We start from the raw sequence: 8,234 nt of genomic DNA, 5'->3' as shown, positions 1-8,234 counted from the left end.
AGAGAGAGAGAGAATAAAATCGTAGAACAACAAAACTCATCATTATTGACCTGTGCTACTGCTGCTGCTTCAAGAGATGTAGGCTATTTTTCTTATCAAATCTGTGTATTTTCCCATTCACCTGCCAAACTCCAGTCAATGTTTAATGCAATTTACCATAGAAGATGATGAGCTGCACACATATCCGGGCAATCACCACGAGGAAGATCATAGTACAGGAAGTGAATATACAGTGCAGTTAATGATAGGGTTAGTGCATAATCTTAGCCATAGTAATTCCCTATAGGGGTGTTGTAGTGATTACTCCACAGGGTCGCCTATGAAGTGTTTAATAGTGTTAATGTGATAATACAGTAAGCAACTGTGACCTACTGCTGCTATAAAATCATATCTACACAAGCAATGAGCTGCTTTTTTAAAGGAATTTGAGAGGATAATACAATAATGCTGTATGCAGCCTGTTATGAAAATGACATCAATTAACGCCTCAGCAAATGAAAGGTGGGTAAAGTGGGTTTAGTTGCACGGTTTACCCTCCACCACATCTCCGGCGGGTGGTAGGGGGATGGGGATGCATTATAAGTGCATTAAGGCCGTGGAACAGAAGGCATATTGTTTATTTATTTACCTAATTGGATCAAATTATGCTTCCATGTATTCAGAGGAACAACAACCAAAACCAATTGTGATTTGCTCTGACTCTTGTGGGCACAACACCGGGCACAGATGACCCACTTGCCAAAGCTGCAAAGGAGTCAGATTTAAAGGTATAATGTTACATAGGCTTCTGGTGTATGCATAGTGTGTGTGTGTGTGTGTGTGTGGGGGGGGGGGACTGGTGCTCATGTGGTGAAGTGTGAGGATCAAATGTGTCCTGGTAAGCTGTGTCCGAATGTGTGCGGTTTGCCAGAGCTGCTGCTGGTGTTTTCCAGGGTGCAAAGCTGAGCAAGGGGGGTGCCTTCAGGGGCGAGCATCAGAGAAAGCGGGAAACAGTCACAGCGAGAGGAACGGTGAGAGAGAGAGAGGGGGAGAGAGAGAGAGGGAGTGAGACCCAGGTGTGCAGGCTCACTGGGGATGTATGAAAAATGAGGAGGAAGAGTGGGGGGAGTGGGGGTGTAGCTGGAGATGACAGGGATTTGGTGCTGCTAGGAGCTGGCAGAGGTGCCCAAGATTTAGGAGGAGGCATGTTGGCACATCAGTGGCTTAGATGCAAGAATTCCTCTCTACCAGCATCCCAGTCCCTCTAGCGTGTCTGCTTAGCTGCATTGTGTCCATCCCAGCCCGGAGATCTCTCTATTTAGCACATATTAGTGGAGTTAATGTGGGAGAAATGAGTTTGATGACCACCAAGTCCAATTTGGCACAGAGAGACCCGTCGGGCTGAGGGAACAGGGACCTGGAGGCTGAAAAATAGCTGATAGAAGCTCATCATGTCCTTGGGCCTGGTTCACCCCTACGTCTCCTCTGCAACCACAACTGAAAGAGTGTTTGGGAGGGTTGCAGGGGTCATCCCTGGGGTCAACGGTAGTGTGGCAGCTGTGGCTAGGGAGCCGTGATGCTGCACATTCACTAATGTGTCTCATCCCTTATGGGATGAGGGGATGGTAACCTGGCACTGCCCCAAACCATGGTGGGGTGATTGTGTCAGTGTTTGTGTGTGCGTGTGTGTTTGTGTGTGGAGGGGGAATAGAGGGGCATGGAGCTTCCCTGCCAGCCAAATCGGTGCCCTATCCTACCTCAGCTGCAGTGGGGGGAAAGAAGGGGGGTTGGGTTCGATTGCTGCGGCCATGGGGGGCTGATGCTTCTCAACAAGTCCTAAACAACCTTCGGGTCACCTTGCCAAAATAAATGCTAAATGTCAACAGCGTGGCTTTAGCCAGCACCGGGCTCAAGGCGACTCCAATCAGGGAGGCTTTGATCTGATATTGAAACGCCGGAGGAGAGCTTGTTTGGAATTATAATATTTTAGAATGACTTTGCATCCTGTTTGTATGAGGATTAGTCTTAAGTAAGGGCCACCTGCTGTGCTTTTTCATAGGCTAAATGAATGTAATCAAAATGCAAAAATTGAAGCCTTTTCCCTTTAAGATATCAGATTCTCTACCACTTTTTTCCTCTTAGTGGACAAATGACACCCAATAAGCCTTTCAAAGTCATCAAGCCACACCTCCTACCTTTGTCATCTTCACCCTCCCTTCCTCCTTTCCTTTCCTCACTGTCAGACATGTGAGGTGATGACCTGCACTTCACTTGTCTTTCTGGAATTGCAAACTTCTGTTGGCACAAATATAAAATACAGCACACACACACACACACACACACACACACACACACACACACACACACACACACATACACATACCCTACCACCCCCCACCAGACTCCCGGACCCCATCTGCACTCTCCTCTCTCCAGCCTTCTAATTGCATATGCACAAATGCAAATGCCTATTAATTAATTACTTGACTAATTAGTGCAGTGGTATTTTAGAGCGATAAATCAAGTGGAGATGGGGCCGAGGACGGCGGAGCAGGAGGAGGGCCGCGCCAAGCATCGACAATGAACCCACACCAGGGGGAATGCTCCTACTGTACAAGTGTGCTGGTGAAGAGGGAGGTGGTGCACACCGGAGCCTCCCAAGTGAAGCACCGGTTAAAAATGCTGAAGAGGTGAGCGAGCGAGGTGAGTACTCTCTGTCTGAAAGAGGAGGTGAGGAATATATTGAAAGAGAGAGAGAGAGGAGAGATGTAATTTAGATTGCATATGAGATATGACCTCTGCTCCACCAACTGTGTTGTCTCCTGGCGCGTTGCCAAGCGCGAATGCTCATCACACCTACTTCACAAAGGAGAAACCATCAGCTACATACTACGACTGTTCCTACTGATGCATATTTATACTGATATTGTAAACCATGTACAATAGTTCAATGAGCATAACAGTTGGCATCATTTAGCCTACGCAGTGAAACGGATGTGATAATTGTGGCATCTGTGATTGGGAGGTGAATAATTCTGGCAGCCCTGGTAAGCCTGTGTATCTGTCTAAGTGTGTGTGGGTGTCTGTCTGTATGTGTGTGTGTGCCTGTAGGTGTGCCAGGCCCCCACCATAGGTACCCATGGAGATCTCCGGACTGAAATATTCATTCTTGTTTGCTCGCCCAGACAGTGTGGTCCTAATTGCAGCATCAGAAAGCTCCACCTCTCCTTCTCGTCTGGCTTGGCTGCAGCGGAGACAATCCTCACCTGGGACCAGGATGCCTGTGTAAGTATGTGTGTGTGTGTGTGTGTGTGTTTGTACATCCATCCTCTTTTCTTGGGAGTGGAACCGGTTTTGGTAGATTTGTGTTTGGCTCGCTCTTCCCTCACTTTATCACTCATTCTCAAACACTGTGACCAAAGGCACATTTTCAAGGACCGGTTCAGTCAAATTCATTCATTTAATTTGCCTGCATGTCACATTTTACATGTATTTCAGCTTTGCCTTCATGCCTCATTCACTCTGCCTGTGTTGGAGCTGGCTTGGCTATTGATCTCTCTATTGAACTCTCTGTCAACATGTCTGTCTGTCTGTCGATCTGTCGGTCCACAGGGTGTGTGTGAGGCTCTGGAGTTTTTCATCAGTTCCTGTGCCAACCCAACTCGTGCCTGGCCAAGCTGAACCATCTTGTGGGATTTTTGGCTTTTAATTATAGTAAGAGAGGATTAATTATGGCAGTGGAAACAAGGGGCCATGCATTATTGATGCTATGAGTGAAAGGCTGGAGGGGGTAGAGGGTGCTAATTAAATCACTGCCCTACTGCCACGTCCTCCTCCGTCTCTGCCTCCACCATGTCTTCCACCTGCTACATCTCCAGCACCCCACCCTAAGTTAGTCCTCTCACCCATCCACACATATATCATCACTCACACAAAACACTCAGACCTCTGTTGTCATTTTTCCACGTCTGTCTTCGCTTCCCACAGCTCTGCCTCACCAAAAACTTCCAAATAAAAGTTAAAGAATATCTTCCATCGCCAAAAACATCTTTAACTTTTTAGGAATCTGCCATCCATGCAGTGTTTCCTTCACCTTCCTGTGTCTCAGTTGTGTCTCAGGGGGTTTCCTCTCTGCCACCATAGTATCTCGATTTGCACGCTGCCACATCCTGTTAACAGTGATTTATACATTTTATCCATACATTTAGTATCCCCCAGTGGTGACATGTTTTAAATTTGCTTTAATCCTAAATTAGCACCTCAGTTTCAATTTCAACCCCCATTAGGGATGCTCTTTAAACAACAATTTTTTTTATAGAGTCAAATGTAACAAAAGGCTGCCATCTACTGGAATTTACTGCCATCTGCTGTCACTTGTACACAATCAATGGCCCAGTAAGAAGCGCTGTCTGGGTTATCAGTATTTAAGCATTACCAAAAATGACACCTCTTTCCCCTTTATGTCACATTAAATTCCATGTAAAGGAAAATAAAGGATTTCTTTTGAAACACATTTTACATGTTAAAATATGATTGCTGAAAACATGTGAAAGACTGTGAACTATGTAGTACTGACTTGTGGAGTAAGACCATTTCTGACTGTAACTGTTTCTTGCCAATTCTACTGTATGTTCAGGATTTTTTCGGCGGGCCTAAAAACAGCTGCACCAAGACATAAGGGGGTGACTAGCATGATCCTTAACCGGCAGAGCTGGGTTGATAACCACCGGTACCATAGTTACTGGTGAATGGGGCCTTTTTTGGTCAATGGTAGTACTCAAGGAGTTATCTCAAATCCAGCTGAAGTGTTCGTTGGTGTGTAAAGTTGGTCTAAAATCTACTGAAGGGGGAGTCCGGCATCAGCAGACATAGCCCCAGTATTTCAGACCTCAAAACTGTTTGTTTTTCCATGATTTTGACAGGCAGTAACCGGTGATATAATGCCAGTGTGTTCTAACGTGAAATGAAAAACCTTTTATACCATTTTGGTCCTAAACGTCAGACTGTATTTATAAAGTGTACTTGTCATGAGGAGCTACAGTGTAAAGTGATTTGCATTATGCAGGAGTTACACCGCTTTTTCCGGTCAGCCATTTTTCAATGTAAAATATCACTAAAGTCTATTTTACATCTGAAGGATTTGTTCCATTTCCACCTCTGTAATATTTTTTGCCATCTAACTAAAAGTGCATATACAACTTTTTGAGAGACTGAAACCTTCAAACAGAATAGTTGTACATATTCTGACATTATTCTTTACATAAAAAGTAACACTGATGTTGTGTGCTGCTCATTTTTCCATTTTCTTCTTTGTTGTCTTAAGGATCTAATTTTTGTCCAGAAACCCAACTTCATGTTTCCCACCCCTCATAGTTTCTCTGTCTTATTTCTCAGAGATTATCCCGTCATGTGCTCTGCTGCTCTAACAGATTCCAGGTGGATGTTGGGTCCTGGGTGTCTGATGTTGCAACAGTAACAATGAGGTAACCCCTTCCTGTCCATTTGTTTTTGTGTCACATTTTCATTTACAGTGTGTGCTGTATGATTTTAGGAGTATGTCTTTCTCTTGGTTGAAGTGCAGCAGCAGAGGGGACCTAGTAGTAGTAGTAGACAATCTGGCTTAAAGTCAAACTTCCAATTTGCTGAAATAGTAGGTTAAAAGCACTGGGTTACAAAGTGCTTCACTGTTCCAAATAAAGAAAATCAGTAGGCCTACATGCAATAAAAGACAATAATATGCAGCACAGATAAAATTAGCATGCAAAAAAAAAATTAAGGAAAATTGGGAAAGGATTTGTGTTTATCTAGAGTTGTTGTATTTGTATGAAGAAATTGTACGTTTGCAATGACTTATTGAAGAATTGTCAATGATTTATAATTTAGTGTGTGTGTTTTGTATGTACTTTACTGTTAATCCTATGAGATGAGCTGGTTTGGTTGTTAAGTTTATGTGGTTATAGTGTGCATGTATAAATGTATGTAAGACTGATGCTTATGGGGATCCTAATCGAAAAAGAAATAAGGAATCTAAAGAAAATCCCTTTGTGCATATATGTACTGTATGTATATAAATCGAGGGCAAGATGGAGTGTTAAAAATTTATTTATTTAAAATTTATTTAAAATATTTTCAGGATCACTTCTCATTCTGACCTCTTAAAAAGGGTTAGGGTTAGGGTTAGGGTTAGGGTTTATTTAAAATAAAAAGTACAGGAGCAATTCAGGTCAAGCAAGCGGAAAAATATGGTGACTTGAAACACACACAAAATGTCTTTATCTGTGTCTGATCTCTAATGTCTGTATGGACGGGGAAAAAAACAAAATGTATAAAATATCATGATCTAAATGCCATCTAAAGTGTAATTACACCAACGGAACAGCAGATGGTACTCTTGTATCCTCCAGGACCAGCCAGGCAGCACAGCTCTATGTTACTGACACTGCAGCTTTCCCAGGTGTCTCTGTCTATGGCTGTTCAGGTGGTACCTGTTTATTGTGTGATGGCATGTTATATAACCAGATGGAGGGGGGATGAGCGAGGTGTCAAGTCAGGCGTTGACTGACAGGCAGTGCCCCTCAACAGAATTACCAGGACACCTGCTATGCCGGCACAAAGCCTCTCTGTGATCCTGATTAATGGAATATTTCACCTTTTACAGCAATGTTTGTCCCTGAAATCCCCAGTGAAGGTATCGGCTTATTACTGCAAGAGCACCTGGCAGGTAGAGAGAATTAGGCAGCCTGAGAGAGAGGGGTTGAAGAGTGCATAGATTATATGTCTCCATCGACTTTTTTCAGGATGATTCTTTGTTCTTTTTTTGTTTTGTTTTAAGCAATACTTCATTCTTTATCTTTATCATCTTCATCTATTATATGTCATCTATAGGAGGTCTGAGGGGCCTGTGAATTAATGTCATAACAGGGAGGTTTTTGTCCCCTCATTGTCACATGGTACAAGATGCCCTGTTTAATAGGAGATAGAATTACACACTTTTCTCCAATCTGTCTTTGGAGCTAGCTTGGAGAGTCTCCAGTATATGTGTGTGTGTGTGTGTGTGTGTGTAGTGTGAGTGTACAGGTCACACATTTTGTACAGCGTGTCCCTGCTTCCTACTGGAGTCATTATCAAGCTTGGTTTTCTTGGGCAGCTGCAAGTGTAATCTATTTTCAAGAGGTTTTTCCTCTGGTTGTGACAGTGTGGAGATTTAATGACGTGCCTGAAAAAATATTGCATGTATAAACACAGTGAAGTGCAATAAAAATAGAGGCAGACACATGTGGGTCTACTGAAGATGAGTAAAGCAAATGTAAAGCAACTACTTAATTAGAGGTACAAACTAATTCAGACACTCCCAGGGGTATCAAACTCACAGACACATTGTAGAGAGGTTGTTACATAACCAGTGTATAAATAAGTGATCAAATATTAACAAATGAATTACAGAGCAGTGTCAGGACTTTACAAATATCAACATGAGCTGAGATATACACAGGAGATCAAAATCAAGAGAATGAAGAATGCAATTGGTTTCGTGCTAATTAGTTTATATGCTGAGGAATGTCCGTTTGGTTCCCAATTAGAGCAATTTGTTCTACTTGTCAGTGTGGAGTAATTTTGTTAATATGACAGAAGGCCTGGGGATTTTGTAATGCCTGGCTGCTCTGATACTTCTGCGTTCATAGGTTTGAAAGCTTACCTGACAATCTGTCTTTCCAGTAATCCAGGTAACGTCTACTCATGTTTGTGATGCAAGATTTCACACATTTTTGTTATTGTTTATTGCTTTGATATGGTGTTGATTGAAGTTTTTACCTTTTTGGTCATATTTCACACAGCCAGCTTCACATTTTTATTCAAGCAGAGCAGCGACTGCACTTGTGAAACTGTAGACAACAAGCAGACTGGGCAAAGCAACTCCTAGGAGTAAATATTGTTGGATTTACCCAAAAACAGAATGTGTTATTTGAATTAAAAAAAAAAAAACTGATTTACTGGTGACCTAAATCTGATTTCCTGGTGCTCTAATCCATGCAGCCATTATGTATGCAGTGTGACTGTTCTCAATCAACATTGAGTAAAATACAATAGATTTTTATGTGTTCATATCCTTTCTATGATTGATTTTATGTGCATCGAACTTGTGCATCGATCATTTCTAATCTGTTAACTGTACTGCAGTGGAGCACATAACCTGCAATTTAACTTTGTTTCTAAGCCACAATTTTGTTCTCCTTTTTGTGATTATAACCCTACTT

This window comes from Scomber scombrus, chromosome 18, assembly GCF_963691925.1.
Source record: "Scomber scombrus chromosome 18, fScoSco1.1, whole genome shotgun sequence".
Lineage (NCBI taxonomy): Eukaryota > Metazoa > Chordata > Actinopteri > Scombriformes > Scombridae > Scomber > Scomber scombrus.
Note: the sequence above shows the minus strand (reverse complement) of the source record.